Source organism: Glandiceps talaboti, chromosome 18 (genome assembly GCF_964340395.1).
Source record: "Glandiceps talaboti chromosome 18, keGlaTala1.1, whole genome shotgun sequence".
Lineage (NCBI taxonomy): Eukaryota > Metazoa > Hemichordata > Enteropneusta > Spengelidae > Glandiceps > Glandiceps talaboti.
Genome location: NC_135566.1, coordinates 17854236 through 17870697, shown reverse-complemented (window position 1 = coordinate 17870697; position 16462 = coordinate 17854236).

Here is a 16462-nt window from a genome sequence, read left to right as displayed (position 1 = left end):
GTCAAGGTTTCAACGTGCGTAGTTTATCTATAAATGGTGTGTAACATAGTACCTAAAAATTGCCAGTCGAATGGTACCTGTGGAAATGCCTTGAAACCACCTGTTGATTATCCTGTGGCAAAATCTCCCGTTGTAGTCTTCGCCGACGGATAAGTATTTATATTCTCACGACATTCGGTTATTTCGTTTCGTCACAGTTGGCAGTTGATGATATCTCACTTAGCTATCAAAGTGCATTTACTATGCGTAGCAGACAAAATATACTTCAACTTACAGTCTGTAGTAAAAATACTGTTTAAGTTTGTAATTCAAATCATAGCTCGTTCCTCGGGAGAGCCATTGTTATTTTTTGGCTAGTTGACTCATTTATGGAGGCATGAGAACGATACATTTGGAGAACGATACTCTGATCGGGAATGAAGACCAGGCAACTGGTCTCCTAGCGACCACGATGGGTTTGATTTTCTTGGCTACGATGATCGGCAACACTCTAGCTATTATCTTGTTCTACACCAAACAGTCGCTACTGACGGTATCGAACCGATTTGTTTTAAATTTAACGATATCTAATATCATTATTGGAGTACTAATCCTACCGTTCATGATTGTATCCTGCATCGCAAATCAGTGGGTATTTGGTGATTTTTGGTGTCAATTCACCGGAACGTCGGAACTGTTGTTGTTCGCGGCTGAAATTCTTACCCTGGTTGTGATAAGTTTAGATCGCTACTGTGCAATTATGAAACCTCTCCGATACAAAATTCTCCTAACTGAAGAACGGAGTATGTACATTATTAGCGTTATCTGGTTTGCTAGTTTAATTATATCCCTCCCGCCTTTACTCGGCTGGAACTACATCGTGTACGACCCCAATAAGTACATGTGTACGGTGTTTTGGCGAAACTCTGACGTTGTAGAAGAACTTTACGCTGTTTTCTATTTTCTCTGTTGTTATTCAATACCGTTGGTTATCATACTGTTTGTGTACAGCCGTGTGGTGACTGAAGTGCGTGGAGTTATCGTGAGAGATAGAAACAATTCGATACATCCCGTACCCATATCACATCCCGGCCGTAATAACACGAGTGAAATATTATCTCCTCGTGCCTTATATCGCAAAATTCGAGACGAGTGGAAAACCACGAAGACTATCATTATCATCATCACCTTATTTATTTTCTGTTGGACGCCATACTTTGTTTTGATTCTATTGGAAACGTTTTTGTCAGATCCGTCACCCATCCCTGTTTGGTACGAGGTATTTGCTACGTGGCTAGTGTTTTTTACATGTGCCTATAATCCCTACCTGTACGTGTTTAGGAACAAAGATATGCGATCTCGATTGAAACAACTCTGTCGAAACACAAGACTCTACGAGCTGTCACTTTGCCGCCGCTGTTTGTCGTTACCCGTGGAGACTGTTTCCGAAAGCACTCCAGTTTCAGACATTTTGGCAACAGTACAACACGAACCATCGGGGAATTCAGCAAATTGTCCCACGGCGTATTTAAATGCTGGGACTGGGACAGGGAGAGAGACTGTAGAATCGACCCAGTAAAGTCACATGAGTCGTGAATTGTTCCATCGCTATAGTTTCTTACAATACATGCTAAATCGCTAAATATAGCAAGCACACACTTTTAACTTATGTTTCTAAGTCCATCTATCATTTTGATGTATATATATACGATGAAACATTAGAACTTTTGGTCCTTTATTCTTAGAGGGTGGGCAATGTGTGTGTGTGTGTGTGTGTGTGTGTGTGTGTGTATGTGTGTGTGTGTGTGTGTGTGTGTGTGTGTACGTGTGTGTGTTTGATTATCCAGTACAATTTGCAGAAACAATAACTGTTTATTTACACATTACGAAGAAAAAAATTCATGTTTTAGATTTACAATGAAAAAACACTTGCGTATCAATGTGTATCTGATTGAATACATCACGATAAAATCCGAGATTATTCATGAGTTATATTGCATGAGAAAAGTCACATTGGGGGGGGGGGGGGGGGGTTCCAAGCATTTTGCAACATTTGTATGTTAAAAGTGATTAACTAATAATTCTAAGTTATTTGCATAGCCATAGGCAACTACACAGTGAGATAAGATAAATTTATTGCGCTTTCGTTAGAAGTGTACCGTAGTGTTTAATAATTGCGAGTTGATCCAAAGTATGCATTTTCCATTGATTGCTAGCTGGAATATTTACAGGGAAGGGTTCTTCAGAGACCATGCATATCGAAAGGATACTTATTGAAGTCAAAGGATCTAATTTACAAAAAAGTTATAAAATGTACTTAAGGGTATATATTTAACGGAGGGGCTAACATAGGAGTCACATAGAACATATATATGTAAACGCCAACAAATTTATTATGCGTTGTCATAGTGTCTCAAAGTATGACCGCTTCTGAATAGGTAATAAAGAAAAAACAAACAAACAAACAAACAAACAAACAAATAAACAAACAAACAAACAAACAAACAAACAAACAAACAAACAAACAAACAAACAGCAAACGAATAATCTGACGGGGTTTTATCCGAGTCTGAATGACCATCTGAATGACTTACAAATTAAGGTGAAAACCTAGTATCTTGATTGGTAAATTTCATTATAACTCATTTGAATCAAAAACTACATATAATCAAATCAGAAGGCAACTTTGAATTCTACAATAAATGACAACATTTGCTCAGATACTCGCTCGTGGGGTCCCTGTCGCTCAATCATTAACGTTGTGATTTTCTTATCCTAACGTAGAAGGCGTCATTCGTAAAAAATAATTTCGCCAAAGTCGGTCGGGTCATGAGATGTACCATGTGATCGTACTCCAATCTGTTTGTAGGGTGATTATTTGGAGAAAAATGGGGTCAGTCGCCAATAAAAACAAAATTGTTTTTGTCGTTGTAGCCATGAAAAACGTTAGGTCGACAATGAGAAACAGGCAGAAATAACAAATGTTACCCTTGCAAGTTTAAATTGAGCAAATTGAGCAAATGCTGAATACGCGCGCACAGACGTTAGCCGCATGGGACAAGAATTGTTGCACGTGCACGTGAACATGACCTGGCGGAAAAAAGACAGAGGTTAATCGTACAGCCGTATGGGGCGCTCTTCAATCTGCTCTCGTGTGATTGTAAAATTGTACATATATTGATGATAAAAATGTGCACTCGTCCTACACGTTCTATCAATGTATTGCTTTAATTTAAAGAATCGCACTGAAAGTTACTATCAAAATTGTCATATGATAATGGTTTATTTTCGAGACATTGGAAAGCTGTCCTCAGCGGTCATTTGCTGCTGTCAAGTATTGAACTACATTATTTACACATGTGAGGGCGCATTCCACCATGTTCCAATATCGCAATATCAATGCCCCAAAATGTCTGAAACTGGAGTGCTTTCCGAGTTTGACCTGGGCGTTCTTATTAAATTGTCTAATCAGTTTCGAATAGAGTTCGGCCTGTTCCTGTCGTAAATTAAAGTTGTTTATTTAAGTCCATGTTATGCCCAGTAACTGAATTTAGAGTGTTGTGTAGTCTAGTTAAACACATTTTATTATTGCTATAGCAATCGTTGCCAGTTACCGATACCAATGTTTTGTTAACATTTACTTTAGTCAGTTTATGATAACGATGATAGTATACGTAGTTCTGTTCGTTTTTCAGACTTATGCATACCGTCAGCATTTCAACTGTTAACATCGGTACCGTTTCATGATTCTTCTTTATTTCTGTCTAGCCTAATTTGTTCCAACTCTAATAACTTCATCAAGATGATTGTAGTACATCCATAAACCGAAAAACTCCGAATTGCACTATTTCTGAAATGTAAAGGGGTGGGGTGGGGTGGGTCGCTGAATAAATGCATATGGTACGTGGGGACAGCAACCAACGCAAATGCAATTTGCGCGTTCTTTTCATTATGATTTATATGTTTGCATTCGAATGCTATGAAATTTAGAATATATTTTATGTCTTAATGGAGTTTACTCTTTACCTACAGAGTTCAAGGAGTAACACCCCCAAGATTAGGAATTTGGCTTTTCTGTTTGCTCGTACCTGTAACCTGGCACATCCATACATTCTCATAAACAAACACATGGACAGCGTTACAAAGAATATGCTGTTGTCATCTGACATGACTTGGAGTATTTCCAATTCTTTTGCATGCATATAATGTGGGCTTGTGTCACGTTTGCAACGGGTTCCATCGCAAACATGAGTTCGCACACACAAAATTGTTATAGTCGCCACTAAAAGTGTTATGTTTTTCTTCGCTAATAATTTTGCATGTTTATAGCATTTCGTGCGAGCGTGCGCGCTCCACTCTTGTCTTAACAACCCTGCCGCTGCTAGGTCTACCTTGTTCGTTAAACTTTTGAACTTTGTGCACATACTAATGTTTGATGGGTGGAGTTTTCAGTTTCTGTGTGTCCCGCACGTAAAATTAACTAATTCAACAAGATCAATATCTAAGAATTACTCTACACTAGTAGCATCACAGAAATCATTACGCCCTATCATAAATTTTGTTCAAAGTACGATGCCAAACTAAACATTTCAATTGACGATATCTAGAGAATGGTCGGTTAATGTTTTACAATTCTTCTGTATCGAGCATTGTAACTTTTGCCATTATCTGTTGGGGTATAGGAATATCTCAAATGATGACAAGCGTAGACTACAAAATCGTTTAAAAAGCTGACATAATTATTGGAGAGACCCGACTCCCTATACAACAGCAGACTAATGGACAGTGTCAAACGTATTTTTAATAGATGAAACGCACCCCTTTTTAATGAGTTTGATAATAGACGCTTTGAGAGGAGTGGCCAACTTACACTACATAACCACGGATTTCTATACATCGCTACAAAATGTCATTTTTGCCTCGAGCAATTGTCATATCTTATCTTATGTGAACAGTTCAGTTATGCTGGTGCAAACGGGTTGGGATGAGCCACTTTATTTGAGCTACTCAATTACTCTGGATCTCAACTACCAGACGTCACCAAACGTTTTTCGAAAAGGAGATGACTCTTTATTACGGCAGCCGAGCAAGTTCGTAAACTAATAAATGAATACCTGTATTTCTAATATTTGGTTATTTGAGAAAACTAATATTGACCTTCAGAACCCTGACCTTTCTACTGGAGTCAAACTGTTATCAGAGAGAATTGTCGGCCCATGCCCTGTAAATGTGAGTTAGATTTTTATTTATTTGTATGCTATTCTTAAATTGTTCTGAGACAAAAGTACGATTCAAATATTTACAATTGTGACCCCCACCCCATCCAAATTCAACATTTTTGGACAAAATCACATGAAATTGCATAATATTGGAACACATAGGTACCAAGGGATAGTTGTCAGTACATAATTATGTATGATAAATCAACACACTAGGGGCTAGTTCAATAGTTTAATGTAGGATAAAGAGCTTAAAACGTTTAGTTACCCCCCCCCCCCAACTTATTTGGCCAAAATTGAAAATGTTCATCCAATTTCAAATTAGTATTTAGTAATCATGCTATGAATACAAAGCCAGTATGTAGAGAGGAAAACAGTTCTTTTGTTGACACTTTATTTTAGTGCTGTGCTACAGTGAAAATTCTCCCATTTCTCAAATTGGGGAAATATTTTTATAGGAAATAATTGCATGTTTAGGGGTACAAACAGACCCATAAAAAGTAAAACCGTTTCTGTAGGATGAGAGCTAGACAGTTAAAAAAACCCCTAAAAGTAAAAGAATTTAGGTTTTCATCCTACATTGAAATATATATTGATCTCACACCTTATATCTCCATTGTTGAAACAGTTAAATGTTGATTTCATGTAAGGAAATTACTAGTGTTTATTGCTGAGTGTGGATGTGGTCACTATGAAAAATAGGAAATGACTCATTAAATTGAACTATATTAATTATACTATCATTAGCTGTTGATCCACTGAACACGGCATCCAGTATATGTACCTCTAGCTCTGCAGTATGTGGCACTGCACTGTGAGGAACCAAAAGCTACAATTTATGCTACTGGATGTATTTATTGATTTTTGGTACAAAATACATGTAGAACCCCTCATTGAAATATTAATCTTATAGTAATGTTGGCTTTACTATATACGTAAACACTCACTCGAGTCAGTGTGATACTATAGTACTAGTATAGTTGGGGAGACAGATGAAAAATAAATCTATTTTTGGTTGAATATATCTACTGAAAAACAAACTATAAATTCATTAATTTTAAATTGGCAGGACGTTACGTTACTGATACAGGGATGCATAATGGCCGGGGTTCCATTGGGAATGAACATGTGTCGAAAACTCCCTAGACCCTAGTCCTGCTTGCAGACGGTACTCGCTCGGTAGGGACGACTTACACCGTATAGTATGTAAGCAGGACTACTAGACCCCTAGCGAAACCAAACAAGTATACACCATCGTGGGAGAGCAGAATGCCGACTACAGAATACGTTTTGGAAGAGTACTGTTATCAGTTTGTTATGGTGTTTCTTTGATTTTATAATTTTATAGCAGTCAATATGTTACCTTCCCACGTCAAAAAACCCACACTGACTTAACTTCAAAACACTTCCGGATTCGTTTCTCTTTCGAATGTTGACAAGAGCGCGAGTTTCAGTCTGCGCCAAAAGTTGCGCCGTTGTCGTAATTCGAATTTGACACCTCCTACCTCCAAAAGACAAAATCAAAGTGTTCTTCTAGTCGGTAATTGGAAGAAATAAACAACACAGAAACCATTTGGAAAAACAATGGAAACCTTGAACTAGACACTCACACAGAAAAAAGAATATAATAAAATAAAGTTAAAAAATCTACCTACCCCACCCATTTTAAATTTGAGCGTAATCGAAACCACACAGTTTTTTTATTAGGCCTTATCAACATCGTGGTCATGTGATCGTCTCCACGTGACATGGTTACTTATTAAAACAAGATAGTTCGTAATATTCAATTTAACTTTTGTTCCAAACACAACACAGATGAATTTCCGTTTGAAGACAAAGATATTTCGTGCAATATACATGATGCTGAAGAAGATTGAATCCCTTCTGTGACGAGTGGACAGAAAGTAAGCAGTTAAAATACGTAACTATTGTAACTTTAGCCAAATTAACGACACCAATACTCGGTGCCTCTCTTTTAGATACTTTACTTCAACGGAGATAAATAGTTGTTAAGCTACAGCGTTAGATGATCAACTTACAAAACTTTACAAGACATTAATAAGCTAGTTATGGAAAACACATGATGAAATCTGATGATGACTTGGGAGCATTACTAATACTCACTGTTGCAGGCTTATGAGGCGGCTTTTTTCGTTTTTACCTTCCGTTGGGAAGGTTTTCTATTAGGCGTTGAAATGTGTTTGTGTGTAACAGGAGTTACCTTACACGGTTTGAAGTAAAAGTTTTGACATCATATTTGGTTAGAGTAATATCTGGGCCTTCAGAAAACTGATGTTGCCCCTCTGGACTCTCTTGCACAAAGTCACAGAAGGCAGTTTCCATGGTAACGTGACATAAGTTTGAAGGATGCTAAACGTTAAAAAACGTCATATCTCAAAATGTCAAAATTTACATCAAAACTTTATTTCTGCAACAAAACATACACTTTACATGCAACACTTAATTCAGAAACAACACAAACCAATTTGTCGATCGATGCACAGCAACAACAACCAATGTTGGCCGTCGTTTACGACTAATTTACATAATTCCTTTTGCTCATTTCAGTCAAGGAGTCGCGCGGAGAAGTGATGGTAAAATCATCAATGATGATATCACTGTCAACTTTTTCCCTCTTTAAATTTTGCCTTGGCACATTTTTTTTTGCGCCTCAACATATTTAGTCTGCGTTGTTTCTAAACTGACATTGGCACATCGACTAAATTTAGTTTGTGTGACATAGAGTTTTCTGTTGTTTTATGACTAGTTTTGTGTGTCCACAGATTTAGTTTTTGTGATGTTTGAAATAAATATTTGGTGTCACAGTGAAAACATTTTATGTTTGGTTGTTGAAATTAAACTTTTGATGATGTAGATGTGGCATGGTTAAGTGTCAAAAATTTAAATTGTGTTAAAAATTTGCATTTTGTTTTGTCACTTGTAGGCCACACTAGGTAATATGTAAACATTTGTGGTGGCCTGTCCCATCGTTGTTTTTGTGACCTTGTGTTTGATTTATGTGAATTAATCTATTGACCTTTATACACATTCTACTGGTTCGACGGGTGCCTTGATAAGTTAATGAAAAATAGCAACATCACTTTAATGACTATCTATCTATGAAATGTTGTTGAATAATCTGTCATGATAACAAACTAAACCTTTAAACCAATGATATCTAGGGTAATCATGTTACTCATATAGTTATAACATTAGCCTATTTCATTGTAGTGTTCCTTAATATCTTTATTATGGTTAAATACTGAAATCGAATTATCAATTTATATAGTTGTAATAAAGTTATATCTAATCTAATCTAATCTAATCTAATCTAATATAGTTTAATGATGGGAGGAGCAGTCATGTGACCGGGGTATGAGGAGAGGGTGGCGTCAACTTATTTTTGCTGCTCATAATGAGGGGAAGGAATTTATTTTTGGTCATTGAGAGATATAACCTTATTGTAAAAAGCCGCTTTAATATTAGAATGGATCGTGAGAAAAGGGAACATGGCTATCACTTGCCTAATCAGCAAGTTTCACAGACAATACTGAATCTTTTAAACTAAGCTTTGGAGCATTTCCAATGCTCACTGATACAAGCATATCACAATCCATCTATATTTATCACATATACGAGTCAGTACACTAAAAATTGTTACTGCCGTCACAAAAGTGTTATGTCACACTTGGTAATATTCGTTGTTGTTTGTATTTGCCAGCGTAGAGGCCTGTCTCATCTTTGACTTGACTACACTAGTAGAGATTTTAGTACAGAATACGTCATTTTCCGTACTATAGTTCAGATTGAGTTCAATTCTGTACTTTTATGCTGATGAGGTGGACGTTTCTGTACTTTCCCATTAGCGCCTGTCTAATCGGATTATACTCGATCTGAAAAATAGTTCAGATTGCGAGTCGGAAGTGATTTGAATACATTTGCATTTAGTTCAGAATATATTCATGAGTTCACCCCGATAACCGGGCAGTAAACAAATGAATATTCAAATCTACCGTGCTTGCAATCAATACGTACATAAACGCTATACCTGTAGCTAGTGTATTCGATACATATATGTATGTATATAAGCAGGCTTATGATATGAACTACATGGTTAGGACGTACGTAGATTGTAATATCACAGGGCTCATTTTGAAATAAATGTTCGTAGTACGCCTTTTCATTATGCACTACATACCACCACCACTAAACGTGTTTCACATTTCTACGCGTTTGATGCATAGTAATACAGATTTAGATGACATGACAATCGTTTCCAATAATAGTTTAAAATTGGGCCACAAATATTGCTAGTGTATGGAGCTTCTTAACAAACCTGACCGGCCAATAGCGTCAACAAACTCACAGTAGAGACGTGCTGACAGATTTGAGTCTGTGGACATTATTTCTAGCTAAGTAAAATTGAGTTGAGTGACTATTGGGAATATTATGGCAGTATCTACCCATGTCATCCATGTCGTCTATAGTTTCTGACGGACCGTGTTATGTACAACGTAACGCTGAACGAAATACGGTCCATCAGGAATTAACTAGACTAACCTCTATGGGAATAGTATTCTTGTCCATGTGTCGTTTATAGAACAATTAAGTGTTAGGGTGTGATCTTCACAGCAATAAACAAGCCTTTAGAAGAACAACAGGTATTCACGCCTCAAATATCTTGGGCATCATCCAAATTACGATCATGAGCACCAAAGTAAAGGAAATACTTAATGACGTTCGGCATGCAGAACCCCCCCCCCCCCCGGGCCCCGTACCTATGGGTACATGTCCGGCATCCATGTAACTGTTATATCACTCTACTTGACGATTCTGAGGGCCCTCATCTCTTATTCTCTTGTTTTATTTCAATGTGGTATACTCATAACTCCTGTTTTAATAGTATAACTGTACAATGCAAGCTATATACCATGTAAATCATTCATTCAATCTCTATTTACTCTACTCACTCTGTTTGAGAGTGTATGGTACAAAAGAAATGTATAGTTCTTTTCGAATGACATAGGCCTGCTATAGAAGCCTTTTGTGATCCATTCATGTCAAACTACTTTGTTTGGTTGTGATTGGTTAACACTTTAAACGCGCGTGCTTCTCAGGTGAAGCTGTGAATTTTATTTTAGCGTCACTCTCTCGATCACTTTCGAAGACACGAGATAATATACAGATTGATTTATCACAATGTTCTGTGTTCGCATCATACCAAGATTACTCATTACACGAATATATCTCTCCAATCTCTATACGTTCCCTCGATAATAGTTCATTCAGAACAACTTAAGTTCATACATTTGTTTGGGTCTGGTTATCTTGGTGAAGTTTATAAGAAAAAATTCTAGTTCGACCAGTAATTGTCCCCTATTATGCATATCGCACAATGTATATGTTTGAAACATATAAAATGTATACCTTGTGCAACTTTCGACATGAGAATATCGAATATTAGTATACATTAACAAAGATGCAACAGAATAAGATTTGACAATACATGCAATATGTTAGCAATGGAGGTACCTGTCACCTATTATTTATGGTCACTGTTCGTTTTATTTATACTTTAGAGCAAGTGTGTATGTGGTGGCAGATGTCATTTGTTTGTTCGTGATTGGCTCTGCAGTACTAGTTGTCTTCACTGAAGTAGGGGGGTTATTTTTCTGTTTCCCAATGGATCTGCAGACTGCATGGGCTGGACAAACACGAAAAAAAGATCGACGCGCAGAAACAATTCGCTCCTTTTTGGCCTTTTTTATAGTAATCGTTTTGATCGGATTGAAATCTAGATGTACGATGGGTACAAATAGGCATGGAATGGGTTACCTTGTTTATGGTATTAGTCGTATTGGCTTCGATCAGTGCATTCCAGATTTTCATGAGTCATGTGTGCACATTGCACAGATATCTGCAGAATACTTAAAAGGATTATGGGTAATGTATGCATATGCGGGAAAAACAAACTGCTGTAAGGAGCACTGACTTTGCCCTCATATCTTCATCCCATTTTGCACTGAAGAAGTTTCACATGGCTCTCATATTTCATATATACAATGTACTCTTTCTAAATATATGGTGATGCAACATGAGTAGAAATAACTGGGGTTAACTAAGTTTGGTAGTCAATATAGCAGGTTTACCATCAAACTGACGCAAAATTTGTTTCAAATTTGTCTAGTAAAAACCGTTGGCCCAGTTGTCGATTAGGCTTACAAGTTACACAAAACATGATAATACACTGTGAATGGTGCAAATAAACAACGTGCGATATGCCAAATACCAAATGCAAACAATACAAGCGAACAAAAGGGCCTGTATGCACTCTAATAGCCCGATATTTTGCCTAAAATCAGGCTCACATGTGCGAACGGTGTGTTTTTGACGTACCTAGTAGGCAGTGATGTAGATAATAGCCGGTTACCGGTCACAACGCCCAGCTATAACTTATAAGTATAACAGTTGTGGGACCGGCTTAGGAAAGTACTCAAACCTGACGATCATTGATCAAATTCTCAGTAAGGTTGGAAAATTAAATATGAGTTGCCCGGAAGTTCTAATAGCAAGTAAAATACCCAAAGTGTAAACAAAAAGATAAATTAATTCATAATTATTTGGAAAACATTTGACGATTACGCAGTAAAACAAGACTGGCCACGCTATCGCTAGCGAAAGCCTTCGAACTAGTTTCATAACGACCGGACGTTGAAGGAAGCGCGAAGCGAAGTGTGAGGTCAATGTGACGTCTCATGATGATGTATGATGCATCAACATGACGTTTACGTAGAGTAGCACTAAATGTTTTCTAAACTTCAGTGGAAAGAAATTTTGTCGATCAGACACTATGTTTAAATTCTTAAAACATCTGAGAAAACTGAAGAGGGGAAGCAAAATGTGACACTGACAGACAAGCCAGACGTACGGCACATGTACAGAAGGCGAGGCACACCCTCTGGTGCAAACTGGACAATTATCGTGCGTGTCACGTATAAGGCATCAGATGTAATACATGTAGCTAACCAAATGTTCTTGTACTGCAGTCTTTCTTGTAACAGGTATTGGAAATTGTCAGAAACCTGATGATTTTATGACTGAATAAGTTTCGATAAAGAATTCTCATACTTTCAGTTAAATTATCTGATGGCCGGGAAGCAAGACATTTTTGAAACATTTAGTGCAACATTTGATACTGATGATAAGCGACGTTGATGACGGGTACAGTGATATAATCCATTAACAAATCTAACGTTGGCAACTCTTTTATTTCTGTAATGATCCTCACATCTCAAAGAGAACTGTCTGTGTTGTACACATAGATCATACATCACTGCCTAGTCTAGTTCCTATAGCTGCCGACTGTTCTCTACGATCTCTAGCTCTGTGCATGTTGTGGAGATGAACGAAACGCGAACTAACTAGACTACAAGTACAATCATGGAGGCATCAGAACATATTTGTTTCATTCGAATTTGAGAGTTGAGAAATCGTATTGAATTCTTTCCAGAAATCGTTTCCACGTGTTTTGGCACTATCCGGCACTAACCCTCGTCATGTAAATGGCATAGACTGACATCGTAGTCAAACATACGGAGAGAGAGAGAGAGAGAGAGAGAGAGAGAGAGAGAGAGAGAGAGAGAGAGAGAGAGAGAGAGAGAGAGAGAGAGAGAGAGAGAGAGAGAGAGAGAGAGAGAGAGAGAGAGAGAGAGAGAGAGAGAGAGAGAGAGAGAGAGAGAGAGCGCGTGGCGACCAAACTAGAGTCGGTACTCACCCCACCACGACATATGCATTTTTGTGATTTTGAAACGATAAAGAATGTTAATATGAATATTGGGACGATTGGAAATCGGACGATGTGAATCGTAATCGAATATCTCAGTCCATCCACAATATATGTTGTGTTGACTTAGGCGATCCCAGAAACCATTCTTAGTTTACCCCTTTCACATATATTATCAACCATGCTAATATTTTGAAACAAATCTCGATTAACAGGTAATTTAGCGCTTGAAAGATGGCGACGTCCATACATACCTTCCCCCCCCCCCCCCCCCCCCGGCTGCACATATTTTAATATCCAATTATACATTACCCCCTCCCCATACACGTCAGAGAAGTACAGTATGGTACACTATATGACACACTGTAAACTAACAGTGGAAATCAACTTCAGTGTCCATACATATCAGACATAGAGATTTCTTTACAAATGGATGTGGGCTCATTGGGCTGTAACCTGTACTTGGAAAAACTTAACCAGCAGAGTTTTCTTTTTGAATCCTATTTCTTGACAGAAACGGCACCCCCCTTCGATAACTAGTGGGGAGGGTGTGTCCCCCTCCCACAGTAGGCAATTATTGGGAGAGAGAGAGAGAGAGAGAGAGAGAGAGAGAGGCATACACTTACACAAATGTAAATTTACTTGGTAAACAACTGCTCCTGAGGTTTAATTTTGGTTCAAATCATGAGCAGAATATTCGGGGGCCCTTTCAGACCATCACAATTGTCATGCCCCCCTCCCTTTGAACCTCAATTTTGTTCATGCCCCCCCCCCCGTAAATTCTGACTCCAGCATAATTTCAAGATTATTCCGAGCTCGGTATTACCATAGACAATAGAGAGAGATACAATTGATGACCGTTATAACCTCAAGAAGCACATCTCGTTGACATGTAGATCAGTTCTTTTTCACCTCCGAACAATAGGTCGCATCATTGACAGTGGAGGGGGCCCCTCCACTGTCTATGGTCGCATACGCCAGTATCTTACAAACGGAGTTTGTCAGAACCTTGGTCATGCACTTATATCATCGAAACCCGACTACTGAATGGCCCTTCTGTATGGGCTGCCAGCTAAAAACATTGTCCCTCTTCAACGTGCCCAAAATACAGCAGCTAGGATTGTGTCAGGTACAAAGAAAACAGATCACGTCACACCGGTTCTTTCAATAACACAGTTTAGTTAGAAATCACACTGGCATCAAGTGCAGTTACATAATATACCAGTAGGTAGGGCCTACATGTACATGTAGTCTCAGGTCACTACATTGTCATTGTGGTCTGAGATGTAGTTTACACCACTATGACCTAAGGACTTGAACCAGGGCTGAGGAGAAGTGGTCTGAGGTTAAATTTTTGCAGCTCTCGTTCAGCAATCTCAAAACATTTCAGCCTACTTCCCGTAATGAACACTTGTCAAGCATTTTTGTAGCTCCCATACTCAAAGACTACATATATATGTTTATATACGACTCAAAATATAACACTGAAATTTACTTTGAACACGTTCAGTTTCAGTAGACGTATTAAAACCCCAAATCTCCACCGTATAATTTAATATCGGTAATAGTTTACAGTCAAAAACTTTTAAATTTAGTTTTGACTAGGAGGTCCCAAGTTTTGCAAGTTGACTCATGACCGCAATCATTGCTTTACTCGCTTGAGCTGCAAGCGCTAAATACCATAGACCACTGCTTGACATAATCACGCCTAGATATTCATAAAAAGCGAACAACGTCGAGTTTATGACCACCAATAACCACTTTTCAATTTTCTTAAGAATTTCATCTCTTAGTAAATACAATAATTTTAGTTTTGACATACATGTAATTTACTTTCAAAAGACAATGTTAGAAACCCCTACCCCATTGATTCCTGTGGGAACATGCCTTTCGTGAAGAAAAATGGTTACATAACATGTCTACAAGAATTGTTGGAGAATGTCTATGTAGAATGCCACACTGATCCCATATCCACACCTTGAGTTTTATTTTATTGTTCTTCAATGATCTCCTTCAAAGTAATAGTCTGGATGCCAATATGGTTTCTAACTAAACCACGTCTAGCCAAAAGCCCCTCAAATAGCACAAAAAGTTGTTCACCCAATCAGTGAAACCTAAATGTTTTGGTGATGTAAACAGTATATAAGTAGCATCATGAGCTGACAAATGTACCACATTTGAACATTACTGTCCCAATAAACACTAACTTTATGAGGGACTGTGTTATTGGTTAGAGTTTTGTGATTTATTAACAAAGACATGATGTTAATGACTGCGTGGGTGGCTGTAAATGAATTTTAAATTGCATCTCATGCATTTCAAGACTTCTAGAGTAACGACTCTGACTATACTGTGAGTGGAGGTGTAAATGGCAATGATACAGTATAGGAACTAGACTATCAAAGTAATTACCTTGTCCAAAAGACTACAGTCGGATATTAATCTCACCATTAATGCCTGAATTTATGTCTATCAAGGCGGATCTGATAAGATCATGGAAATCGAGAAACTTTCATCACTTTGGACTTGAGCATTGAATACATTTGTGAAGTACTCAGACCATGATTCATGTTTTTTTTTAGAGGTTAATTCCACTAAATCGTCCACGAAAACAAATACATTCTATCATTCCACCATGTCACTCAACAACGCGCATCACATCCGGGTACCAGTTCTTCTGTGAGTTCGAATTCTATCACTTGAATTTCCGTTATTTAGTCGTCTGAAGATCGCATTCAAGCGTGAAACTCTGAGTAACGGCCTCCGTGCCATAACTTGTGTACTTTGTGTAAATACAGCTCTACTTCTCAGTATTGAGCACTTTTCCTTCAGTTTATGACTCTTATATATATATATATATATATATATATATATATATATATATATATATATATATATATATATATATATATATATATATATATATATATATATATTACCATTGCTCGGTTGACGGCAACGCGGTCAAAGATATAGGGTTCTTTGCACAATACACGTGTATATAGAAATGATGTCCCTTAAATTTCCCCTCTTTTCATTCTTGCTCTTTTCAACTACAATATAGATTTTGATAATTTCCATAGGTCTCACGAGATATACTCTTCAAGGAAAAACAAGTTCGTGTCGGGGCTTGACACGAGAATAGTCTGTGCTTGGAGTAATTATACTGTCAGTATAATTTCTCAAGGGTATGTGTTATCGTGGAAGTTTAAACGTTATTTATACTTTAACGGTGATATAGATTTTGACCCAAGCTATGCATGCCACGGTCACAAGCTATATTGCGTCAGATCGATTTGCCAAACAAGTTTACCACAATTAACGCATCCTATCAAACCATGGACCCTCCACAAAGGTGGAGTGTCTATGGTCAAACAAATGACAGGTCGCAGAAACTATGGTCATGGAAGTATGAACGTCGTTTATACTTCTACGCCGTGACATACAATGAGCGCAGTGCCATGATTGACCGGATTATTCA